At 42.0% G+C, this 27,699-nt stretch overlaps 1 pseudogene; it reads left to right on the top strand.

Moving 5' to 3' along the window:
* The first annotated feature begins 1,561 nt into the window (after positions 1-1,561).
* Positions 1,562-26,319, top strand: LOC117469793 (annotated as a pseudogene).
* Positions 26,320-27,699: the final 1,380 nt, after the last annotated feature.

The following is a 27,699-nucleotide window of genomic DNA, read 5'->3' on the forward strand; positions in this document are numbered from 1 at the left end:
TCTTCTTCTGCAGCATTTTCCTCTAATTTCGTAACAGCTTCCGGCAGGGGCGGACTGGCCATCGGGACGTTCGGGACGAGGTGGGCCGGTCGGATAACTCACTAGTACCCCCCCCGCGTCCTTAAAATCCCCACAATGCTTTGCGCACGGACCAATTTCCCCAAATCTGTGGTGGAAAATGTAAGGCGGGGCCTCTCATATGATGCACACCTGCACACTTGCTAGCCTGTTCCACTCTTCGTTTTCCGAATGCCAGGAAGGATTCTTGCCTAGCTTCTGAAGGAAGTGACTCGGAAGACATGTGCTACCAAGCAAGCGTACTGGCGATTGAGAACACCCAGTGAAGAGTGGTTTTAATCAAGAAGCTCTTCTTTATTCTAATGGTCGTCTGGGAAATGGGCAAGCTTTTATTTTGGTAGTCAGTCCCGGTGTCTGTATGACAGGGGGACTTTTATTTTGAAAAACGTGGCAAAATGCTATTTAAAACAATGTTGAGGTATTTGTGCTTTATAAAATGGTGTATTTATATTGTTTGCTAACTTATACTCCTACTCTATTACATTTAGAAAGCCAATATTATACTTTTAATTAAATAACATTTATTTTGCAACTGGTTAAAGGAGACATGTCATGGCCATTTCTACTGATCATAATTCCATTGTTGAGGTCTACTAGAATAGATGTATATTGTGCATTTTTTTTCATACAGAATCTCTGTAAACTACGTGTATTCACTGAATTTCACTCTCTGCCTTTAATGGCTCGTTGTAGCTCCAATAGCTCCAGCCCCCACCCTCCCTGTGAGCACAGTGTGCTCTGATTGGTCGGGACGTTGTGAATCGCGCTGAGCTCCATGGAGGTGTTGTTTCCTTGTTTAGGATACACAGCCAAACACAGCCAAACTCATCCTGAGCACACACAAAGTCACAGCCGAAGTAAAAACAATAAGTGTGGCTTGATATTGAGTAAGAAAAAGGTTGATAAACGCAGTGAGAATGGGTCTGCAGAGAGAATTTCGCCGCGATCCCAACTGTCTGTTATCAGCCTGCAGCCAGGGAGGAGAAATCAGCTGAGCTGCCTGTTCCCTGCACACAGATGTGTGTGTGAGGAAGTCCGTGGATTGGTCAATTTGGACCAATCAGCGGGGGCTTAACATAACGGCTCCGTGGACGTAACGTAACGGCTCCACGGATTGGTCCATTTCGTTCCGGGTACGGGATTACATCATCCCGTACCCGGAAGAATCAAATGGACAATGACGTATCTCCAATGAGGCGTTTTGGGGAGGTATTTTCTGTGTTAGAGTTTTACTCGCTACAGGGTGTACTTTGAGGGTTTTGACTCTGCAGACCTTACATGCATAAAAACCTTCATAACACACAAGGGGACGGGTAATAACCGGAAAAGCATGACATGGGCCCTTTAATATTTCTTATTTTATTTGGACCTTTACTTTGTTAAAAACCGGAAGTGCTCTGACGCACTCTGTCCAACTTGACTCCGTAGAAGAAGGAGGGGGGTGTGTTGTTAGCCTGTTATCTTGTGTTAGCATGTGAGCTAACTCCACTACTTTCACTTTCTGACAGACGGCAGTAAACCCGCTCCATGATGAGAGGGCTTCCTGGAAATCGAAACTAATATCCGCCTCAGTCGTCTTCGCCCCCCGTAAGACTGCAGATGTAGATATTTAGCTCTCTTTTTCTGCTTATATTGACAACTTTTAACCGTTAAGATTTAGCCGTTTAAACGCGTTATTCCGCCAGCTAGCTTTAGCGGCTAACCGCTAGCATGGAAGGAAGCATGAAGAGCAACGAGGAACAAGGAGCAGAGAAACTAATGGATGATTATCTGAAGTCTATCGGTCTGCATCGGAAGAAAATCGCCAAGGACGGGTCGTGTTTGTTTCGGGCTGTCGCCGAGCAGGTGAGGGGGTAAAACCCGGAGAAGAGGCTAGTTTCTGTTAGCTTCACTTTAGCACTAACTGGTACACACAAACTGGGCTGCGTTCGTTTGTTGTGGTTAAAAACAGGCTGGAAATGTGCCTGTAATGCAGCTGGATGAAGACAACAAGACTGTCAGCAGAGTTTAAAAGCTTACAGTTCACTTTGATTAACTTTAAACCTGTATCTGTAACTTGTGTTAATGCAGTTCTGAATGTAACGCAGGTCAAATGGATTAATGGTGAAGAAGTTCCAGAAACTAGTCTGTATACTATTTGCAGTAGGGTAAAGTAACTAAGTACATTTACTCAAGTACTGTCCTTAATGTACTTTACTTGAGTATTTCCATGTTATGCTACTTTGTACTTTTACTCCACTACATGTATTTAATACCTTTAGTTACTTTACAGATCTGGATGAATGATGTGAAATATAATCAAGTGTTAAATCAGACTTTAGTTCCACCTGGAGTAAATCCACAAGCTACCCTGCAGTATACAAAGCCATTACAACTTGCTGCACCTTTACCAGCTTTGAGAACACTGTGATGTTGATTGTTTGCATTTGTTGTTGTTGACTTGTTTAGGTGCTTCATTGCCAAAGTCTTCACACTAAGTCCGGGCGAAGTGTGTTGAGTTCCTGAAGGAAAACAGAGAGAGCTACGAGGCCGTGAGTAATAATCTAAAACCTTGTGTGTGTGTGTGTGTGTGTGTGTGTGTGTGTGTGTGTGTGTGTGTGTGTGTGTGTGTGTGTGTGTGTGTGTGTGTGTGTGTGTGTGTGTGTGTGTGTGTGTGTGTGTGTGTGTGTGTGTGTGTGTGTGTGTGTGTGTGTGTGTGTGTGTGTGTGTGTGTGTGTGTGTGTGTGTGTGTGTGACTATTTTATATAGCATATCATGTATTTAGGTGACTCTAAAAGGGACAAATACTGAGCTACATTTATTTAAAAGATTGTTAAATATCTTCTTTAAATGTTTCGGTAAATAATTATCGTGTGAAAAAATAACTATTAAAGATTATTAACCAACAAAACAACAGCAGCAGTCTATTCAGCTTCCCTTAAACAAGATAACATTAGAATAAGATAACACTTTAATTGATTTGTTTAAATAAATATTAACCTAAGAATCCTAAATAATCAGGTGGGTGACTTCTCCTCCAGTTCTTCCTGTTTATCTGATCGTGTTTCACAACTCAGTTTGATTGGGAACTGAAACTAAAAGCTGCTATAACCGCCTCGCCTCACTCTACTGCTGAGCTGCACTACATTTCCCAGAATGCTTTGCTGCTCCAAACTGGTTCTGACACATTTCACAGACACACAGAAGCAGACAAAGGTTGATTACAAAACGACTTTAAAATAAAAAAGGTCACAAGTAGAAAGAATAAAATACATTTAAATAAGACAGAAAAAATGCAAAATAAAAGTGGAATTTCTGTTAAAATGTCTGTATTTAAGGATTTCAAAATAAAACTCTTGTGTTGCAGTTCATTGAAGGAGACTTTGAGGAATACCTCTTCAAGCTTCAGGACCCACAGGTAACTCAGAAATACCTTTTATTTTAATGTTAAATAATCTATATTTCAGAAGATTCTTTTGTCATTTCCATTGTTGTGTTTTCCAGCAATGGGTGGGCGAGGTGGAGATCAACGCTCTGGCTGTCATGTACAAGTAAGACTCGTCTCAACTATCCACACACATTTAGAAATTGTTGTTTGATGTGTTTCCAAATATTACAAATAAAAGCAGATCGGTTAGTTAAGATTAAACGAGGATTATTTAGAATTTCAAGCATTTCTTTCTATACATCTCCAATAAGAAAAAGGGAGTTTTTTTTTAATATTTCTGCCTGTTTTAAACCAACCTCCCTCTTTCTGTATATTTGTGTCTCTGTTTCCTGCAGGAGAGATTTTCTGATCTTCCAGGAGCCGGGCAAACAGGCGGTCAACATCACAGACAACAACTTCAAGGACAAGGTGAGAATATCCAAAAAATACACATTATTTCTTTTTTGTAATATATTTTGTATTGACATTTGGCAGCAAACAATTACAGGGTTTTTTCAAGACATAGTAATTGTACATCTTAAAGGGGACCTATCATGCAAAATGCACTTGTTGATGTCTTTGATACATAAACATGTGTCCCCGGTGTGTCGGGGAACTCACGCAGCGTCAGAAAATAAAACCCTCTCTCTTTTCCTCCTTACCCACATCTTTTAAAAACGGGGCTACAACGAGCTGATACAGATTTGCGGCCGATATCACGTCAAATCGGTGGCGGACCCACAGAAAGTTGCTATCCGAAACAATGCCTGACATGTTTTGGACGTAATCTCGTCTTTGTTTACATTAGCAAGCCTCGCTAACACTCAGAGCTAACCTGTACTGGAGAGCACATGTGTTTAAAAAGCAGGAAATTAAAAAAGGAACTCACCTTGTGATAAACCCGCAAGAGAAAAAGCATTTGAGCTCCATACTATTTCAGAAATAATCCTTAATGTGGTTTAGAACAGGATGGCGTTTTATGACTTTATCTCCGGTATAATTCTGATCAGGCATTAGCTCCGCCTCCTCTTTTTAAGCTATTTAAGGACCCAAAATCCGTGTTTCTCTAACAGGGCTGAAATAGAGGGATATGAGGGATGTCTAAAATGCATCATCTGTTTGTATTTTGAGCAAAACACTTCATAGACATGTTTTTATATATTTGTATATATCTGAGACCCATAGTATATGCCTGATCACTCCCTTTGTCGGTCCGAAATGCCTTTTACACAAAGATAAAAATAAAAAGTAGGAACAATACGAACATTAGGGAGTGATCGGGACTTCACAGTCAAATCATACGTTTGTACAAATAAAATCTGGCCTATGAGGTTTTACGAAATCAGTCCACTTTCTCCATCTAATAGTTCCAGTTTGTGATTGACAGATGATGTTATCCTCTCCATTTTGTAATATCCATCCATGCGTTTAAAGTTGGGCGATCTGCTGAGAAACACTTCCTTCTAAGAGCTTTTTTACTCGCCACAGATTTATTAAATATTTGTCTTTTTTAGTCCATTCTTGAGGTATGAGTCCACAAAACAAAGTCTTACTCTCCATGGGCACATGACATTTGGAAATATCTTGTAAGGCAGCGGTTCCCAACCTGTGGTCCGTGAAGGCATTGCAAGAGGGCCGCCAAATCATTTGCAAAACATTATGATTTGTGTGGAAACATTTCATTATTAACATTTTTTTTTTTTTAACCTCTTTTCCTTTCTCTTTCTTGATCCTCCTTAGCAACGGTCATTACAGTCCTTGACAGCGGTCATTACAGTCCTTGACAACGGTCATTACAGTCCTTGACAACGGTCATTACAGTCCTTGACAGCGGTCATTACAGTCCTTGACAACGGTCATTACAGTCCTTGACAACGGTCATTACAGTCCTTAGCAACGGTCATTACAGTCCTTGACAGCGGTCATTACAGTCCTTAGCAACGGTCATTACAGTCCTTGACAGCGGCCATTACAGTCCTTGACAGCGGTCATTACAGTCCTTGACAGCGGTCATTACAGTCCTTGACAACGGTCATTACAGTCTTTGACAGCGGTCATTACAGTCCTTGACAACGGTCATTACAGTCCTTAGCAACGGTCATTACAGTCCTTGACAGCGGCCATTACAGTCCTTGACAGCGGTCATTACAGTCCTTGACAACGGTCATTACAGTCTTTGACAGCGGTCATTACAGTCCTTGACAGTGGTCATTACAGTCCTTGACAGCGGTCATTACAGTCCTTGACAGCGGTTATTACAGTCCTTGACAGCGGTCATTACAGTCCTTGACAGCGGTCTGTTCTACTAGATTTACAACATGTCACATGTTCTGAATCGACCAATCAGAACTTCATTTAGCCTCCGTATTGTTTAAGGTTGAATGTGGGCCGTGCAAACATTTTTTAGATTCTTAAGTGAGCCCCGAGTTGAAAAAGGTTGGGAACCGCTGCTTTAAGGCATTATGTATCTCTCTCCAAAAGACCTCAGTAACAGTCCCAGAAAACATGATAATGATTTGCATTTCAACATTTTCTACAGCAGTCTGGGGAGTTAAACCAAACACATAATTGAATCTGCACGTGGTCTCTAACAGCGCTTTGTTTCCTCTCTCAGGTGCGGTTGTGTTTCCTGAACGGGAATCACTACGACAGCGTGTATCCCATCAGACAGATCAAGGACTCTGCTCTCTGCCAGTGTGAGTGTTTCAAGATGTATGACGATGTGTTCAGGGTCTCTCTAAATGTCTGTAAAGTGACCCTTCCTGTCACTGTCCCTCCTCTCTCCTCAGCCATCCTGTACGAGCTCCTGTACGACGATGTGTTCAATGTGGACAGAGGCTCTCTGGGATCCTGTAATCGAGGCGGCAGACCTTCAGACGTTCTGAGCGACGACATCATTAAACTCTGTGCGAGCAGCGACGAGTCGGAGCCCGACACCGGGGGGGATCTCTGGTAGGAAGCGGGGATACTCTTTCATTTATTTGATTTATTATTATTTAGTATTATTTCTATTATTTGTTATTTTAATGTATTTATTTCTTATTTGTATTATTTCTTAATATTTATTTCTTATTATTTTCTTGTTTACTTAGTCAAGTATTGTTTTGCACAACACATTCAAAGTACTTGTACTGTCCTTTAGTATTTCTGTATTAAGTATATTGTACTTTTCCCTGAACTTAGTGAACAGTTTACGGAACAGTATTCTGATTTAAAATACTTTGAGAACATGTTTCTGATATTTAACTTGAGTAACATTTCAATGCAGGACTTGTACTTCAGTATTTTGACAGTGTGGTGTTTGTACTCTGACTGCAGTGAAGTGTCTGGAAAAGGCTCTAAAACTATGAATCTGTGTGTGTTTTATGACGCAGGGTAGAAAATGGAACGAGCACAACGGCTCCCAGACACAGGGTGAGAAATGACACACACACACACACACACACACACACACACACTCACACACACATACACACAGATACACACACACACACTCTCACACACACAGATACATACACACACACTCTCATACACACAGACACACAGATACACACACACACACACACACACACACACACAGATACACACAGATACATGCAGATACACACAGATACACACACACACACACACACACTCAAGACAGACACACACACACACACACACTCAGACACACACCCACACACACCTGGAGATCGGTGAATAACTGTGGTTGTTTCTATTTCTCTGTGTGTAGGGCCGTGGGCGAGGCCGTCACATGCTGCCTGAGCGCGTGAGGCGTTCACTGAACCCCACTCTCTTCAGGAATGTAGAGTACGACATCTGGCACAAGACCAAGAGAGGTGAGGCACGCTAACTCTGAGCTAACGTGCTGACGCTGCTCAACAATCCCTGAATGGTCTTTATTATACCTTAAAGTTCAGCTGAAAACACATAAATACATAATAAATAACTCTGTTTACACGTGAAGCTCCTTGAGAATGAAGATTATCCTGCATTGAAGTGCAAAGTGTGAACTTTAAAGATGGATATAATAACATTAATATTTATGACTTTGCAGCAGAATACAGAAAGACATAAGTAGAGTATATATTGAGTTGTATTTAATATCAGTAGGTCATGATATAGAAGCGTTTTGAAGCATATAAAGTGATAAAACAGTATATTATAGCTTAGAATCCTCCTAATGTTGAGCTAAATATGGCACAATAAATAATCAGAGTAGTGTGCACAGTAGGGCTGTGCGATTATGGCAAAAATCATAATCACGATTATTTGGGTCAATAATTGATATCGTGATTATTAAATACGATTATTCATTGACTTTGAAAAAATCAATTTATTGAACTTTAAAACAAATACAAATAATAATTTGAACAGTATCTTTTTAACTGTTGATTTCCCTGAACGTATAATTCAACTGAAAAACCAATACAAAAATAAATGATACATTTAAATAAATAATATCAAAATAATAAATACCAATAAACAAGATCAACAAATATTTTGGAGCGCACTTCAACAAGCTACTAAACATATGTAAATATGATAAATACAAATAAATTAGACTAAAATTAATTAGATCCAATATGTTGCACTGTCACAACCTAGCAAAGCAAAATAATCGTTTTTTTTTCGATTATGTTGTTTTCGTAATTGTGGCAGGCCAACATCGTAATTGCGATTAAATTCGATATAATTGCACAGCCCTAATGCACAGACTAAGCTATGATTTATTGGATTAATTACAGTAATGATTAAAGATTAAAATGTGTTTTTTGTGTGTTTTCAGCTCAACAGAAGAGGGATTACTGCATCGCTGCCGGGATGCAGTTCACTTCAGGAGACCGCTGCCAGGTGAGTGATGCATTCAGGGACCAGGGGGGGGAAGTAGTGGAGTACAAATACTTTGTTGCTGTACTTAAGTAAATTGTTCTGGTATCAGTACTTTACTCCACTACTACGACGACTTTTTACTTTGACCTCTTACATTTTGAACACAAATACCTGTACTTTCTACTTCTTACATGTTGAACACAAATACCTGAACTTTCTACTTCTTACATGTTGAACACAAATACCTGTACTTTCTACTTCTTACATGTTGAACACAAATACCTGTACTTTCTACTTCTTACATGTTGAACACAAATACCTGTACTTTCTACTTCTTACATGTTGAACTCAAATACCTGTACTTTCTACTTCTTACATGTTGAACTCAAATACCTGTCCTTTCTACTTCTTACATTTTGAACACAAATACCTGTACTTTCTACTTCTTACATGTTGAACTCAAATACCTGTACTTTCTACTTCTTACATGTTGAACTCAAATACCTGTCCTTTCTACTTCTTACATTTTGAACACAAATACCTGTACTTTCTACTTCTTACATGTTGAACTCAAATACCTGTCCTTTCTACTTCTTACATGTTGAACACAAATACCTGTACTTTCTACTTCTTACATTTTGAACACAAATACCTGTACTTTGTACTTCTTACATTTTGAACACAAATACCTGTACTTTCTACTTCTTACATGTTGAACTCAAATACCTGTACTTTCTACTTCTTCCATTTTGAACACAAATACCTGTACTTTCTACTTCTTACATGTTGAACACAAATACCTGAACTTTCTACTTCTTACATGTTGAACACAAATACCTGTCCTTTCTACTTCTTACATTTTGAACACAAATACCTGTACTTTCTACTTCTTACATGTTGAACTCAAATACCTGAACTTTCTACTTCTTACATGTTGAACACAAATACCTGAACTTTCTACTTCTTACATGTTGAACTCAAATACCTGAACTTTCTACTTCTTACATGTTGAACACAAATACCTGTACTTTCTACTTCTTACATGTTGAACACAAATACCTGTACTTTCTACTTCTTACATGTTGAACACAAATACCTGTACTTTCTACTTCTTACATTTTGAACACAAATACCTGTACTTTCTACTTCTTACATGTTGAACACAAATACCTGTACTTTCTACTTCTTACATGTTGAACACAAATACCTGTACTTTCTACTTCTTACATGTTGAACTCAAATACCTGTCCTTTCTACTTCTTACATTTTGAACACAAATACCTGTACTTTCTACTTCTTACATGTTGAACTCAAATACCTGTCCTTTCTACTTCTTACATTTTGAACACAAATACCTGTACTTTCTACTTCTTACATTTTGAACACAAATACCTGTACTTTCTACTTCTTACATGTTGAACACAAATACCTGTACTTTCTACTTCTTACATGTTGAACTCAAATACCTGAACTTTCTACTTCTTACATGTTGAACACAAATACCTGTACTTTCTACTTCTTACATGTTGAACACAAATACCTGTACTTTCTACTTCTTACATGTTGAACACAAATACCTGTCCTTTCTACTTCTTACATGTTGAACACAAAATACCTGTACTTTCTACTTCTTACATTTTGAACACAAATACCTGTACTTTCTACTTCTTACATGTTGAACACAAATACCTGTACTTTCTACTTCTTACATGTTGAACACAAATACCTGTACTTTCTACTTCTTACATGTTGAACTCAAATACCTGTCCTTTCTACTTCTTACATTTTGAACACAAATACCTGTACTTTCTACTTCTTACATTTTGAACACAAATACCTGTACTTTCTACTTCTTACATGTTGAACTCAAATACCTGTCCTTTCTACTTCTTACATTTTGAACACAAATACCTGTACTTTCTACTTCTTACATTTTGAACACAAATACCTGTACTTTCTACTTCTTACATTTTGAACACAAATACCTGTACTTTCTACTTCTTACATGTTGAACTGAAATACCTGTCCTTTCTAACTTATGCCTGTGAACACAAATACCTGTACTTTCTACTTCTTACATGTTGAACACAAATACCTGTACTTTCTACTTCTTACATGTTGAACACAAATACCTGAACTTTCTACTTCTTACATGTTGAACTCAAATACCTGAACTTTCTACTTCTTACATGTTGAACACAAATACCTGTACTTCTACTTCTTACATGTTGAACTCAAATACCTGAACTTTCTACTTCTTACATGTTGAACACAAATACCTGTACTTTCTACTTCTTACATTTTGAACACAAATACCTGTACTTTCTACTTCTTACATGTTGAACACAAATACCTGAACTTTCTACTTCTTACATGTTGAACTCAAATACCTGAACTTTCTACTTCTTACATGTTGAACACAAATACCTGTACTTTCTACTTCTTACATGTTGAACTCAAATACCTGAACTTTCTACTTCTTACATGTTGAACACAAATACCTGTACTTTCTACTTCTTACATGTTGAACACAAATACCTGTACTTTCTACTTCTTACATGTTGAACACAAATACCTGTCCTTTCTACTTCTTACATTTTGAACACAAATACCTGTCCTTTCTACTTCTTACATGTTGAACACAAATACCTGTCCTTTCTACTTCTTACATTTTGAACACAAATACCTGTCCTTTCTACTTCTTACATGTTGAACACAAATACCTGTCCTTTCTACTTCTTACATTTTGAACACAAATACCTGTACTTTCTACTTCTTACATGTTGAACTCAAATACCTGTCCTTTCTACTTCTTACATTTTGAACACAAATACCTGTACTTTCTACTTCTTACATGTTGAACACAAATACCTGAACTTTCTACTTCTTACATGTTGAACTCAAATACCTGTACTTTCTCCTTCTTACATGTTGAACTCAAATACCTGTCCTTTCTACTTCTTACATGTTGAACACAAATACCTGTCCTTTCTACTTCTTACATGTTGAACTCAAATACCTGTACTTTCTACTTCTTACATGTTGAACACAAATACCTGTACTTTCTACTTCTTACATGTTGAACACAAATACCTGTACTTTCTACTTCTTACATGTTGAACACAAATACCTGTACTTTCTACTTCTTACATTTCTAACACAAATACCTGTACTTTCTACTTCTTACATGTTGAACACAAATACCTGTACTTTCTACTTCTTACATGTTGAACCCAAATACCTGTACTTTCTACTTCTTACATTTTGAACACAAATACCTGTACTTTCTACTTCTTACATTTTGAACACAAATACCTGTACTTTCTACTTCTTACATGTTGAACACAAATACCTGTACTTTCTACTTCTTACATGTTGAACACAAATACCTGTACTTTCTACTTCTTACATGTTGAACCCAAATACCTGTACTTTCTACTTCTTACATTTTGAACACAAATACCTGTACTTTCTACTTCTTACATGTTGAACTCAAATACCTGTCCTTTCTACTTCTTACATTTTGAACACAAATACCTGTACTTTCTACTTCTTACATGTTGAACACAAATACCTGAACTTTCTACTTCTTACATGTTGAACACAAATACCTGTACTTTCTACTTCTTACATTTTGAACACAAATACCTGTACTTTCTACTTCTTACATGTTGAACACAAATACCTGTACTTTCTACTTCGTACATGTTGAACTCAAATACCTGTCCTTTCTACTTCTTACATTTTGAACACAAATACCTGTACTTTCTACTTCTTACATGTTGAACACAAATACCTGAACTTTCTACTTCTTACATGTTGAACACAAATACCTGTACTTTCTACTTCTTACATGTTGAACACAAATACCTGTACTTTCTACTTCTTACATGTTGAACACAAATACCTGTACTTTCTACTTCTTACATGTTGAACACAAATACCTGTCCTTTCTACTTCTTACATGTTGAACACAAATACCTGTACTTTCTACTTCTTACATTTTGAACACAAATACCTGTACTTTCTACTTCTTACATGTTGAACACAAATACCTGTACTTTCTACTTCTTACATGTTGAACACAAATACCTGTACTTTCTACTTCTTACATGTTGAACTCAAATACCTGTCCTTTCTACTTCTTACATTTTGAACACAAATACCTGTACTTTCTACTTCTTACATGTTGAACACAAATACCTGTACTTTCTACTTCTTACATGTTGAACACAAATACCTGAACTTTCTACTTCTTACATGTTGAACTCAAATACCTGTCCTTTCTACTTCTTACATTTTGAACCCAAATACCTGTACTTTCTACTTCTTACATGTTGAACACAAATACCTGAACTTTCTACTTCTTACATGTTGAACTCAAATACCTGTACTTTCTCCTTCTTACATGTTGAACTCAAATACCTGTCCTTTCTACTTCTTACATGTTGAACACAAATACCTGTCCTTTCTACTTCTTACATGTTGAACACAAATACCTGTACTTTCTACTTCTTACATGTTGAACTCAAATACCTGTACTTTCTACTTCTTACATGTTGAACACAAATACCTGTACTTTCTACTTCTTACATGTTGAACACAAATACCTGTACTTTCTACTTCTTACATGTTGAACACAAATACCTGTACTTTCTACTTCTTACATGTTGAACACAAATACCTGTACTTTCTACTTCTTACATTTTGAACACAAATACCTGTACTTTCTACTTCTTACATGTTGAACACAAATACCTGTACTTTCTACTTCTTACATTTCTAACACAAATACCTGTACTTTCTACTTCTTACATGTTGAACACAAATACCTGTACTTTCTACTTCTTACATGTTGAACCCAAATACCTGTACTTTCTACTTCTTACATTTTGAACACAAATACCTGTACTTTCTACTTCTTACATTTTGAACACAAATACCTGTACTTTCTACTTCTTACATGTTGAACACAAATACCTGTACTTTCTACTTCTTACATGTTGAACACAAATACCTGTACTTTCTACTTCTTACATGTTGAACCCAAATACCTGTACTTTCTACTTCTTACATTTTGAACACAAATACCTGTACTTTCTACTTCTTACATTTTGAACACAAATACCTGTACTTTCTACTTCTTACATGTTGAACACAAATACCTGTACTTTCTACTTCTTACATGTTGAACACAAATACCTGTACTTTCTACTTCTTACATTTCTAACACAAATACCTGTACTTTCTACTTGAGTAAAGGATATGTGTACTTTTGCCATATCTGGTTCAGGGTCCTTCGTTAAACCCTGCTTCCTCAGGTGTTTGTATATATTAAAATGTGTGTGTGTGTGTGTGTGTGTGTGTGTGTGTGTGTGTGTAGGTTCGTCTGGAGACAGGTGGGCGGAGCTACAACGCGACCATTAAAGAAGTTCCTCCCAACAATGACAAAGTGACGGTTCACATCGAAGAGCTGGGACTCAGGAAGTAAGTTATGGGATGGAGGAAGTCAGATAAGATCAGAAGTACTTTATTGATCCCAAAGAGAGTAGAAAATATACATGTTGAATTACAAATGTACAGTAGCAAAGTATAAAGCAGGATATTATATATACATAAGTATGTGGATGGAATATTAAATATTAGTACTCGGATACTGGAGTTAAAGTACTACATTGAAAAGGTTCCTTTAGTATAAGCAAGTATAAACAGACTGTTTTTGGACGCGTGCATTTTCATAATGGATTAATCTGCTGATAAATGTCTTTATTGGTTTTTAAAAATGGTGAAAAAAGTCAAAAGTGACCGTAACTATATTTCTGATACAATCATCATCATTTTTCTATTAAACTGTAATTCTACAGCACTTTTTAAGTAAAATAAATGCTGCACGAAGTGATTTATAACACAGAAAATAATCCATACAATGAGAAAGAAAACAGAAATATAATTTCATAACTAATTGAAAATAAGACGGAAAATAAAAGACCCTTAATAATAAAAATTGGAAAAAATAAATACATTGGATTTGGTAGAAAATGCACGACATAAGATATAAAATAAAAATAAATAAAATGCTCAATGTGTGCAGACAGGTTCCTCTGATGTCTCTGCGGCCCTTTGAGGAGAACAGCTGGAGCACCGTGGTGAACCGAGACAAGAGACTGAGCAACGGACATGGAGGTACACACACACACACACACACACACACACACACACACACACACACACACACACACACACACACACACACACACACACACACACACACACACTAACCCACTGACACACACACCATGTCTGTAACTAAGGCACACACCTAACAACCACCCACCAAATGATCTATGGGTTTCTGTTTTGCACACACACACACACACACACACACACCATGTCAACTGAGACCTACTTGAACTAAAACACACACCTAACAACCTCCCACTTATAAATTATCCACAGGTTTTTATTATTATAATTATTTTGTATTAATTAATTGTTTTAGTTTTCTCTCTCACACACACACACACACACACACACACACACAGAAACATGATGTATTACTCAGATTGTTCTGGTCTGTCTTTTGTTTTTTATCAATTCATTAAAAAAACTAAGGAATACTCAAATGAAAATACTTCAAATGTACTTTTATTTTTCACCACTAAAACTGATATCTCTCTCAGATTGGGAGGAGCGGGGGAGAGGCAGAGGGAGAGGGAAACATCTCCCAGCAGCCCCCTCTTCTTCTTCTTCTGCTGTTTCCCAGACGACGGCACCGGGCCCCATCGGGCGAGTGTTAAAGCAAAACTCATGGCCCCCGCAGGCCACCGTAGACGAGAACAAGGCTGCAAGGTCAGTGTGTGGAGAGAGAAGGAAGAGAAGATCAGGAGTGAGTCATAATGATATCAGTCATCATCATGAGTCTTAACAATTGGAAATGTGTCAGCATTGTAAGTCCTAAAATGCTATAATTGAACTGATAGAAATGCTGAAATGAGTCGGCATTGTAAGACATCAAACCCAGCCATGAATTACTGAAACAAAAAACAGATTAACGAGATAAAAACTTGGATAACATAGATGATGTGAGGTTGAAGCACGCAAAAGTTAAGCATGTGTTTTCTTATCCAAAAACATTTGGACCTTTAGGATTTTAAGCACATAGAAATGAGTCCTAAAGCCCTCTCATGAGTCCTAAAACCCTCTCATGAGTCAGTATGAGTCCTAAAGCCCTCTCATGAGTCCTAAAACCCTCTCATGAGTCAGTATGAGTCCTAAAGCCCTCTCATGAGTCCTAAAACCCTCTCATGAGTCAGTATGAGTCCTAAAGCCCTCTCATGAGTCCTAAAACCCTCTCATGAGTCAGTATGAGTCCTAAAGCCCTCTCATGAGTCAGTATGAGTCCTAAAACCCTCTCATGAGTCCTAAAACCCTCTCATGAGTCCTAAAACCCTCTCATGAGTCCTAAAGCCCTCTCATGAGTCCTAAAACCCTCTCATGAGTCAGTATGAGTCCTAAAGCCCTCTCATGAGTCAGTATGAGTCCTAAAACCCTCTCATGAGTCAGTATGAGTCCTAAAGCCCTCTCATGAGTCCTAAAACCCTCTCATGAGTCCTAAAACCCTCTCATGAGTCAGTATGAGTCCTAAAACCCTCTCATGAGTCAGTATGAGTCCTAAAGCCCTCTCATGAGTCAGTATGAGTCCTAAAACCCTCTCATGAGTCCTAAAACCCTCTCATGAGTCAGTATGAGTCCTAAAGCCCTCTCATGAGTCAGTATGAGTCCTAAAACCCTCTCATGAGTCCTAAAACCCTCTCATGAGTCAGTATGAGTCCTAAAACCCTCTCATGAGTCCTAAAACCCTCTCATGAGTCCTAAAACCCTCTCATGAGTCAGTATGAGTCCTAAAACCCTCTCATGAGTCCTAAAACCCTCTCATGAGTCAGTATGAGTCCTAAAGCCCTCTCATGAGTCCTAAAACCCTCTCATGAGTCAGTATGAGTCCTAAAACCCTCTCATGAGTCCTAAAACCCTCTCATGAGTCAGTATGAGTCCTAAAACCCTCTCATGAGTCAGTATGAGTCCTAAAGCCCTCTCATGAGTCCTAAAACCCTCTCATGAGTCCTAAAACCCTCTCATGAGTCAGTATGAGTCCTAAAGCCCTCTCATGAGTCAGTATGAGTCCTAAAACCCTCTCATGAGTCAGTATGAGTCCTAAAGCCCTCTCATGAGTCAGTATGAGTCCTAAAACCCTCTCATGAGTCCTAAAACCCTCTCATGAGTCCTAAAACCCTCTCATGAGTCAGTATGAGTCCTAAAGCCCTCTCATGAGTCAGTATGAGTCCTAAAACCCTCTCATGAGTCCTAAAACCCTCTCATGAGTCAGTATGAGTCCTAAAACCCTGTCATGAGTCCTAAAACCCTCTCATGAGTCAGTATGAGTCCTAAAACCCTCTCATGAGTCCTAAAACCCTCTCATGAGTCCTAAAACCCTCTCATGGTCAAACCCTCTCATGAGTCAGTATGAGTCCTAAAACCCTCTCATGAGTCCTAAAACCCTCTCATGAGTCAGTATGAGTCCTAAAACCCTCTCATGAGTCCTAAAACCCTCTCATGAGTCAGTATGAGTCCTAAAACCCTGTCATGAGTCCTAAAAGCCTGTGATGAGTCGGTATGAGTCCTAAAGCCCTGTCATGAGTCTGTATGAGTCCTAAAGCCCTGTCATGAGTCGGTATGAGTCCTAAAGCCCTGTCATGAGTCGGTATGAGTCCTAAAGCCCTGTCATGAGTCGGTATGAGTCCTAAAACCCTGTCATGAGTCGGTATGAGTCCTAAAACCCTGTCATGAGTCGGTATGAGTCCTAAAACCCTGTCATGAGTCGGTATGAGTCCTAAAACCCTGTCATGAGTTGGTATGAGTCCTAAAACCCTGTCATGAGTCGGTATGAGTCCTAAAACCCTGTCATGAGTCGGTATGAGTCCTAAAACCCTGTCATGAGTCGGTATGAGTCCTAAACCCTGTCATGAGTCGGTATGAGTCCTAAAGCCCTGTCATGAGTCGGTATGAGTCCTAAGCCCTGTCATGAGTCCGGTATGAGTCCTAAAGCCCTGTCATGAGTCGGTATGAGTCCTAAAACCCTGTCATGAGTCGTATGAGTCCTAAAACCCTGTCATGAGTCGTATGAGTCCTAAAACCCTGTCATGAGTCGGTATGAGTCCTAAAACCCTGTCATGAGTCGGTATGAGTCCTAAAACCCTGTCATGAGTCGGTATGAGTCCTAAAACCCTGTCATATGTGTGTTTTCCTGACAGGAAGTCGGTGAGCTCGCTGGAGGCGGCGTTCGGGTCTGACGGAGACGCAGCGATTTGCTCGAGAGGAAGAGGAGAGGAACGTGGCGTTAGTGGAGGATTCAGCTGAGAGACGAACACAGCTTCCCGGCACTGGGGGTGAGTCGGGGAGGAAAACACAGTAACAAGCTGGTTCTCTGTTAGAAGAAAAGCTGTGTTTTGGCCGTTGTTAGTCATTATTAATCTGTGTATATTGTTATTATATGATTTGCTTTCCTCCTCAGGCTCAGGCTGGGGCGTCGGCTGATGGAGGGAAGAAGAAGGGAGTCGAGAGGAAGAGATATCAGAGGACCAACACGGTACGATTGATGCCTTTTTATATTAAATACAAAGTGATAATCATGTGTTTACAATAATCTAAACACAAAAGCATAACTCTAGAATCAGTGTTTTCCCAAAGTTAAACTACTCATTTTAGAGTCAATAAATCCACTTGTTGTTTTTCTTAAATTGTTTATTTTAGATGATTAAATAGGTTCATTTGACCCTGGGCTAACTTGTGTTTAAGGCGAGACACGGCAGGCAAAAACATCGTTTTTCCTGCACTGGTCAATTTTGAGATTTTGTGCTATTTTGATTCCATAACATGTTTTCTTTCAGGCTTTTGGAAGGAAAACGTACAAAATACACATTTAAGTGTTTATTTTACTATAGTTTTGTCTATTTGCGTCTGTAGATTTCTCCTAAATTCACCAAAAGTTAGCATTCTAACGTAACATAAAGTACCGCGACCGCTGTTTGCACCATGTCATCAGAGGTATCGTTGGAAAGCTCCCTCTCTCCTGCACAATCTCATCGGATCCAAATATGGTCATTTCCTTGGTATCAGCAACCAATCGTGAAAGTACAAAGGGGTCTTAAACCAAGAAACGAAATCTCATTGGCTGGTGTCAATTTCTGACAACGTGATTCGTTCAGATGCGTCACGTGGTGTGCTAAAGCACTTCCTGGTTAGCTTTCCGCTAGAAACTTAAATCTGAAAATGGCAAAATAACGGCGAAAAACGTTCACAGAGAAGACGACAACAATTGTCACTTGCACAAAGCAAGGTTATACAAAAAACAAATGACCCCGAACATGAAATACCTTCAGGGAGTGCGTGGAGGCGCAAGCTGTCATCCAGATAACAGGAGGGTTTAGCTAGCGTCACACTGCAAATCTTTAAAGGTCGTTTTCCTCAAAATGAGTTTTTTCTCCTACTCTGAGTTCGAAATTTCCACTTCAGTAGCAGTTACATACACCAAACCTTCCAGTTATATTCCTATCAATATTATGAAGGCTTTTACAGAAGGGTTTGGTCATATATAATTCATAGCCTGAATTATATAACATTTTATACCTAAAAACATGGTGAAAATTGATATTTTAGGGCTGTTGACAGTATTTTCTGATTTATGGAGTGATACAAAGAGATATCCAAAATCCCTTCTGTAAAAGCCTTAGATACTAATATGACTACAAAATGAAACAATAATTTTGATCCTGGCTTTATCCAAAGTTCAGATTTCGGTTCCTGAAATGTGTTAAAATATGCCCATATTTCATGAGATAATGGCTCATTTGCATATTTAAACATGCTATTTCAGAAAACTTGTAATACAACAAACAATTGCCTTATTGTAAGTAATTAACTGGAGAAATTTCTAGCTGATATCTTTAAGTTAAAAAAATTACCCTATTCACCTGGGGTGTCTCGCCTTAAAAGCATTCAATTAATGTTGTTTACTTCAGCTCACTCTAAATATTATTTTGTGTTTTTCTAGAAGAGTCCTGTTGAAGACGTTGCTGGAGAACGACCCAAGTCCTCCACTCCACCTTTAGCATCTCCTTCTACAAATACTACTACTTCAAATACTTCAAATACTACTACACCCTCTGCTGACCCAAACCCTCCAGCCCGGCTCGGCTCCATCAAGGCTTCAATGTCCCATTTAAAGATGGCCGCCACTGCAGCATCAACCACTTCCTGTGCTGAGAAAACAACCTCCCCCTCTCCTCCCTCCGTCCCCTCCTCTGCCACCCTCTTCCTCCCCCCTTCTCTCCCCTCCTCTGCCACCCTCTTCCTCCCCCCTTCTCTCCCTTCTGCCTCCCCCTCCATCCTTTCCTCACCTCCTAAACCCTCCTCCCTTCCTCTACCTCCTCCCACCTTCATCGCTCCCATCGCTCCCAGTCCTCCCTCCTTCTTCTCCCCCTCTCTCCCCCATCAGGCTGCAAACGATCCTCCACCTGCTTCAGCTCAAAGTAAGATTCATTTCTATTATTGATCCCAAAAAGTAAACATGATGTTTGAAATACTTTGTTTTGATTATAATCAGAGCTGGGAGAAGTACTCAGATATTGTTGTAAAAGTAGAAGTACTCAGATATTGTAGTAAAAGTAGAAGTACTCAGATCTTGTACTTCGATCTGGTCCAACTCGGTGTTGTGTAGCCATGCCCGCATCTCGGGTCCTAAGTCGAAGAGGCTGGCTCCCGAGGGTGGTCTATATAAAGGGCAGGTGGTGATTATGTGTTCGGCAGTCTGTTCAGGGTCACCGCACTCGCATGCAGCACTGTCTGCCAGGCCCCACTTCTTCATTGATGTTTTGAAGCGACCGACCCCAGTTCGTAGGTTTAGTGTGGTCCATTGCCGGCATGGTAGGTCGTCTCCTGCTATGGCGCCATCTCCTGAGTCCCAGATGTAGCGATGGATGCGGGAGGGCCCGGCTATCTCCCACTCCTGCTTCCAAGCAGCCGCCAACCATGCATCTCTGGAGAGGTCCTCAGAGGTGGAATTGAGCATCTCTTGTGCTGCCTTGTTGTAGGGGAGGCGGGACTTGAGCCTACTTAGAGGCGCTGCTCTCGTTGTCGTGTTATGCAGGATGTGCCAGTCATGCTTTTGGGCTTTCCTGGCCAGGAAGAGGGTGGCAGCCTCCCGTTGAAATCCGGCCGGAGCTATTCCCATGAGGACTGGCAAGAGGGACACACGGGTAGGCTTCAAGCATCCAGTTATAATCCGGAGGGCGTTGTTGATGACAACGTCAACCTTACTTGCGTGAGGGCTTCTGCTCCAGGCTGGGACGCAGTATTCCGCTGCAGAGAAGACCAGGGCTTAGGTTGATAATCACAGCGTCTTAGCGCAGGCTCCCCAGGTTGTTCCAGCGAGGCGACGGATCAGCGCGACCCTTGATGTTACCTTGGCCTTGACTTCTTCAAGGTGTTGTTTGAAGGACAGTGTCCGATCCAGACGCACGCCGAGGTACTTCGGGGCTTGCTGGACCTCCAGACGTTTGTTATTGACGCGCATCTCAAGTTCCCTCCTAGCTTCTCTGGTGCTAAGATGGTATGACGCTGCTACTGTCTTTCCGATGTTGAGCTGTAGACGCCACCTTTGAAAGTATGCTACCAGGGTGCCCATGTCGTCGTTAAGGCCATCTTCCATGGCCTTCCATGTTGGTCGTCTCAGCATGATGGCTAGATCGTCTGCATAGCCGTACTTTCTGGATGATGTGTCAGGTAGGTCGTGTACATATATGTTGAACAGCATCGGCGAGAGAACCGACCCCAGGTTTATTTGGCTTCGGCAGAGCTATGGCGTGGTGTCAGGTCTTTGGGAGCTTTGACCTCCGGTAGCACGACGAGAAGAATGCACAGAGCAAGCCAGATGTTGTTGTGCTCTGGTGGGTGACGAACTCCGGGTGGATGTTGTCGTGGCCCGGAGATTTGCCCGGCTTGAGCTTACTTATGGCCTCACTGAGTTCCTCTGCTGTAAAGTCTCCCGAGAGGTTGGAATCGACACTGTCCCCTCCCAAGATGGAAGAAACCTTGCGCGATGTCAGTCGGGCGAAGTCTTTGTCTGCGTCCGGGAAGCGGCCGTTCTTCATGGGCTGGGATGCGATGGCATCTGCTGTGACTGGGCACCTGGGGGGCGTTGTATTTCTGCCTGTAAGCTGGTTAATGGTCTGCCACGCCTTACGACTAGAGTGGGTGAAGTCGATTGATTCGACAACTTCTGTCCATCTGGTCCTGCGGGTGACGTCCAGCCTCTGGAGCAGTGCTGTTGCAGTCACGTCCACCTCTTCTCTGGAGCTAGCCCTCTGGTGGTCACACAGAAGACGGCTGCACTCCTCGTCCCAACCAGATGGCTAAGGCCAGGTCTGGGTTGGTGGAGGTGTTCCAGCGTGCAGAGAAGAAGGTTGAAGGCTCCTTGGGGTCGTACAGTAGCTGGGCATCAGTGTTGGAGGCCCATTCGCTCAGCGCCACTCCGTTAGGTATTGTGTGTTTGTAACCCAAGTCTGTGTGCTGACAGTTGAAGTCACCTGCATAGATGGCGGGTGCAGTTACTGACGGGAGTGACGTCGCAGACAGCTCTGATGGTGGGGGCTTGTATACGTTGAGGACTGATGTTTCCTGGATTTTAGTAACCAGCCACTCGATGTTAGTGCCTGGTGGGGATTGGCTACTGGTTGACCAGCTTATTTCAGTCCTGATGAAGGTTGCCACACCGTGTTGCTTGCTGTGGATGGACCCAGCGAGATGGAACCCAGGGATCTTAAGGATGTTATCGGATGTGCAGTGTGTCTCCTGCAGGAGCACAGCCGCTGCCCCATTGGAATCAGCCAGGTGACGCACAACCTCAAGTTTGGCGGTGGTTAGGCCCTCGACATTGAGTTGAAGCACTGCCAGGCCTCGGTTATCGACAGTCGGGATGACTGCCCGTCCGCCGTTCCTACGTTTGGTTGGCGACATTCGTTTCGCAAGTTGGTCTTGCACCATCTCTTGCTACTCACAGAGGAGGCCACGTGAAGGCTGTCGTCTTCTCTTACTACTTGAGTAAAAGTAGAAGTACTCAGATCTTGTACTTGAGTCAAAATGTTCCTCAAGTAAAAGTAGAAAAGTATTATCATCAAAATATAGTTAAAGTACCAAAAGTAAAATTAGTCATTGTTTGATTGGTCCATCTCAGAATCTTAATGTTACCTCTCTTTTATTATCTTGAGTATTTATTAGACTTTATTTAATATGTAGGTCTTTTCATTTGTTGAGTCTTTACTGTAAAGGTATTTAAATATATTTTTCATGTTTTCTGACTCAGATTTTTTATCTTTTCAGATTCTCTTCCAAATCTCGGAGGGCTCCTGAACGCATCGCAGATCCTCCCCCAAACTCAGACTTCTTCTCTCCCCCAAACTCAGACTTCTTCTCTCCCCCAAACTCAGACTTCTTCTCTCCCCCAAACTCAGACTTCTTCTCTCCCCCAAACTTCTCTCCCCCAAACCCAAACTTCTCTCCCCCAAACTTTTCTCCCCCAAACCCAAACTTCTCTCCCCCGAACCCAGACTTCTTCTCTCCCCCGAACCCAGACTTCTTCTCTCCCCCAAACCCAGACTTCTTCTCTCCCCCAAACCCAGACTTCTTCTCTCCCCCAAACCCAGACTTCTTCTCTCCCCCAAACCCAGACTTCTTCTCTCCCCCAAACCCAGACTTCTTCTCTCCCCCAAACCCAGACTTCTTCTCTCCCCCAAACCCAGACTTCTTCTCTCCCCCGAACCCAGGCTTCTCTCCCCCAAACCCAGCCTTCTCTCCCCCAAACTTTTCTCCCCCAAACCCAGACTTCTCTCCCCCAAACCCAGACTTTTCTCCCAGAAACTCAGACTTCTCTCCCCCAAACCCAGCCTTCTCTCCCCCAAACTTTTCTCCCCCAAACCCAAACTTCTCTCCCCCGAACCCAGACTTCTTCTCTCCCCCAAACCCAGACTTCTCTCCCCCAAACCCAGACTTCTCTCCCCCAAACCCAGACTTCTTCTCTCCCCCAAACCCAGACTTCTTCTCTCCCCCGAACCCAGACTTCTCTCCCCCAAACTTTTCTCCCCCAAACCCAGACTTCTCTCCCCCGAACCCAGACTTTTCTCCCAGAAACTCAGACTTCTCTCCCCCAAACCCTCCAGTATCTCCCCAACTCCCAGTCTGATCTCCCCCAGTCCTCTCTCCCTCCCATTATCTCCCATACCTCACTTTCTGTCTCTTCCTCTCTCACCCATCCTCACCCCTCTCTCTCTCTCTCTACCTCCCAGAATCCACCCCATCCCTCTCACCTTCCTCACCCTTTTCCTCACCCCCAGCTTCACTCTTTTCCTCCTCAGTCTCACCCAGAGTCTCTTTCTCACCCTCCTCCCCCCTCCCATTACTCCCAGTCTCACTCTGACTCTCACCCCTCTCCTCTTGCTCCCTTTTCTCACCCAAATCTTCCTCACCCTCCCACCCAAACTCACTCTCCTTCTCCCTCTCCTCACCCCTTTCCTCACCCCTCCCATTACTCCCAGTCTGCACCTTCTCTCCCCCTCACCCAGTCTCACCCAGAGTCTCTTTCTCATACTATCTCTCACCCCTCCCATTACTCCCAGTCTCACTCAGACTCTCACCCTTCTCTCCCTCCCTCCCAAACTCCCTCTCAAACTCACTCTTCGTCTCCGTCTCCTCACTCCTTTCCTCCCCCCTCCCATTACTCCCAGTCTCACTCAGACTCTCACCCCTTTTCTCACCCTCAACCTTCTCTCCTTCCCTCCCAGTCTCACCCCTCTCCCCCTCCTCATCCCTCCCAGTTCTTCCAGTCTCACTTAGACTCTCACCTCTCTTCTCACCCACAACCTTCTCTCCCTCCCTCCCAAACTCACTCTCAAACGCACTCTCCCTCTCCTCACCCACATCTTCCTCACCCCTCCCAGTACTTCCAGTCTCATTCAGACTCTCCTCTTGCTCCCTTTCCTCACCCCCAGCTTCACTCTTTACCTCCTCATTCTCACCCAGAGTCTCCTTCTCATATTGTCTCTCACCCCTCTTCTCAAACTCCCCCTCCTCACCCTCATCTTCCTCCCCCTACCTCCCAGTCTCACCCAGACTCCTCTCTCCCTCCCCCTCCTAACCCCTTCCAGTACTCCCATATCTACGAGGACCCTCTGTACCCCCGGCTTCCCCGAGGGGGAGACGGGAGATCCGGCTCCGACTCCCACCCTCTCCTCCAGCAGAACGGGGGAGGATCTTCCTAAAGGTGAGCAGATATGTGTTTTGTGTAAAACAAACTTCCCTAAATCACATCTTTCACACCAGCTCCGACGCGCTAAAGATTATTTCTGATTATTTTTTTCCGCAGATGTCAACATCCTGAAGTTTTTCTTCAACTTGGGCATCAAGGTGAGTCAACGGTCACTCCAACAGCGTCGATATTAAAGGTCTCCTATTACACAAGTTTAAGGCATATATTATGGGATATATATATAAAAACATGTCTATGAAGTGTTTTGCAAAAAATACCAAACAGATAATGCATTTTAGACATCCCTCATATCCCTCCATTTCAGCCCTGTTAGAAAAGTGCTGATTCTTGGTCAGTAGCTTTAAAAAAAACCAAAAAACAACACATACTCTCTCCAGTACAGGTTAGCTCTGAGTGTTAGCGATGCTTGCTAATGTAAACACCGACCATATTACGTCCAAAACACGTCTCATTGTTTCTGATAGCAACGTTTCTGATTGGCCCGTGGGTGTAAAGCCCGCCCACATTTTAGTAATGACGTCATATCGGACGCAAATCTGGATCAGCTCCGTTGTAGCCCCGTTTTTAGAGATGTGGGTACGGAGGAAAAGAGAGAGGGGTTTATTTTCTGAAACTTTGAGTTCATCAAATTCTAAACAAGCTTTCTTTTGGTACTGAACACAGACTCTGACCCCTCCTCTCTCTCTCTCTCTCTCTCTCTCTCTCTCTCTCTCTGCAGGCCTACTCCCACCCCCTGTGCCCCCCCTACTTATACCTCCTCCCCCTTCAACAAACCTACCAGCTGAACCCCAAACCTCCCTCCCCCTCCCCCTCTCCTCCCCCCCAGTTCCCCCCCCTCCAGACCCCAGGAAACCTACCCTCTTCAGCCTCCCTTTCCTCCTTCTCCAGCCTCCATTCCCCCTCCCCAACACCAACAACAACAACAACAACAATGGCAACAACACCAGGTTCCCCTACCCAGAAACCCCAGCTTCACGCATGCTTACCCCCCCCAGAATGCATCATATCGGGGTCAGGGTTACCCCCAACCCTACCCTCCGTACCCCCCCTCCTCTCACCAGACCCCCCCATCGGAGGAGCTCCAGGGGGTCACAGAGCAGCGTCAACCCACAAACGGAGACAAAATCCATGGCCAGGGTCCGTGCCGAGTCCCTGCTCCTCTGGAGGGTCCGGCTGCTGCTAACGTGGCTAATGCTAACCCCAACATACAAGTGGTGGTTTCTGGATATGGTACGTTTATCAGAGGTGGTACTCGCATCCTTACTGAAGTAAAAGTACTATTACTGCACTGTCAACATACTCTTTTACAACTTCAAAATGTTACTGAAGTATAAGTATTATCAGCTAAATGTACTCAAGTATTTAAAGTAGAATTACTCAGATAGTATATTATTCTGTTCTTGGCATTAGACAACAGTCAGTTTATAAGTCTAAAAACAATGTTGAGAATCCCTTAATGTTTGGTGTTAATTATTAAGCAACAGCTCAAAGGGTTTCTGGGTAATGTAGTCTTCAAACTGTTATTGTTTTTATGCTAACGTCTAGTATTTTAATGTTTCCCATCAGGCCATAAGAAGGACCGTGGAGACAGTCAGCAGCGAGCCGTACTGCTGGTGGACCCCCCCCCTCAACAACAACCCTATAGTGAGTACTCTGTTTTTATTTACCATTTCACAACTGGAATAGTTGATTTAGTGGTAAAAACATACGTACCAGTGACTCTTCTTTGAGTCCTAATAGTGACATTTGTTGTCGTAGTTTTAGTATGATTTGTTCAAGTTGTAACATTTTACTAGTATTAATAATATTTGTTGTTTTACGTTTGTTTTAGTTGTTACATCCCTTTATAGTAACAGAAACTTACTATGGACAGTTGTAGTAGTAGTAGTTTTAATAATTGTAGTATTAGTAGTTGTAGTAGTAGTCGTAGTTGTTGTAGTAGTCGTATTAGTATTAGTAGTAACAGCCTTAGTAGTAGTTGTAGTAAAATGTGTTAATACTTGTTAAAGTAGAAAAGATGTGTTCTAATAGTAAAATAATGTCTCGTAGTAGTTACATTTGTTTTGCTAGTATTTATAACATTGTAATCCTCCTCTCAGATGACGTTGCTCCTGAACCCCGACAGCTCCAGAAACTCTGGCTCTCCGTCGCACTTTGACATCTCCAAGACGACTGTCACCGGGGACAACGGCAACACGCCCCGCAGTTACCACGGCAACAGGAAGTGGCCCTATGGAGTCATGGGGTCCGGTGGACGCCCGACGACCGCTGCCATGGCGGAGTCTCTGTCGGTTGGCTGCAGCACCGAGGACCAATGGGAGGAGGCGGCATTTAAACCCCAGACCTTAAACCACAGGGGGCGAGAGAGAAGTTGGAGAGGGGGGAGAGGGAGGGGGGGGCCATGACTCAGGGAGGGGGGGCCATGATTCAGGGAGGGGGGGCCATGATTCATGGAGGGGGGGGCAACGACGGAGACAAGGAGGCGTTGGGGGGGCGGGGTATGACTATATTCAGTATGGCCCCTCCCACATGGGGCGGGGCCAACAATAGTTCTCAGCCAATCAGAGGACAGGACACTGGACATTCTTTTTCCCCCGTCTTTTCAGAGCCATGCTAGCTGTTTCCACCTGTTTCAAGTCTTTGTGCTAAGCTAAGTTAGATAAGGATTGTTGGCCGTGAGACAGGACACTAGTTCTCAGCCTATCAGAGGACAGGACACTAGTTCTCAGCCTATCAGAGGACAGGACACTGGAAATTCTTCTTTTCTTTTTTTTCTTTTTTTTTCTTCTGAGCCTTGCTAGCTGTTTCCAACTGTTTCCAGTCTTAGTGCTAAGCTAGATAACGATGCGTGGCGGAGGCGGGGTTTGACGATGTTCTGTTTAGCTCCTCCCACAGGGGGGCGGGGCTTGAATAGACATTACTAGTTGTCAGCCAATCGGACGACAGTACTCTGGATATTCTCCTTTTTCTTTTAAGGCTAGCTGTTCCCAGTCTTTGTGCTAAGCTA

This window comes from Trematomus bernacchii, unplaced genomic scaffold (assembly GCF_902827165.1).
Source record: "Trematomus bernacchii unplaced genomic scaffold, fTreBer1.1, whole genome shotgun sequence".
NCBI classification, from domain to species: domain Eukaryota; kingdom Metazoa; phylum Chordata; class Actinopteri; order Perciformes; family Nototheniidae; genus Trematomus; species Trematomus bernacchii.